Consider the following 252-nt stretch of genomic DNA (forward strand, 5'->3'; position numbering starts at 1 on the left):
TCTCCGTTTGGATTGGGATCGGAAGGACGCTAGTATGTCGCTCAAGGATTATATGAATTTTAAGTAATTAGTTTGATGGGTGCGATCATACCAGCACTAATGGACCGGATCCCATCAGAACTCCGCAGTTAAGCGTGCTTGGGCGAGAGTAGTACTAGGATGGGTGACCTCCTGGGAAGTCCTCGTGTTGCACCCCTCGTTGATTTTTTTTCCGCCTTGCGAGATAAATTGACAAGAAGGACCACTCGGGAG

At 48.4% G+C, this 252-nt stretch overlaps 1 non-coding gene across 1 annotated transcript; it reads left to right on the top strand.

Annotated features, from left to right (window-relative positions):
* The first annotated feature begins 77 nt into the window (after window positions 1-77).
* Window positions 78-196, top strand: LOC118345346. Its single transcript, XR_004798897.1, has one exon. It is a non-coding gene; the product is annotated as a 5S ribosomal RNA (ribosomal RNA).
* Window positions 197-252: the final 56 nt, after the last annotated feature.

Source organism: Juglans regia, unplaced genomic scaffold, assembly GCF_001411555.2.
Source record: "Juglans regia cultivar Chandler unplaced genomic scaffold, Walnut 2.0 Scaffold_2349, whole genome shotgun sequence".
NCBI classification, from domain to species: Eukaryota; Viridiplantae; Streptophyta; class Magnoliopsida; order Fagales; family Juglandaceae; genus Juglans; species Juglans regia.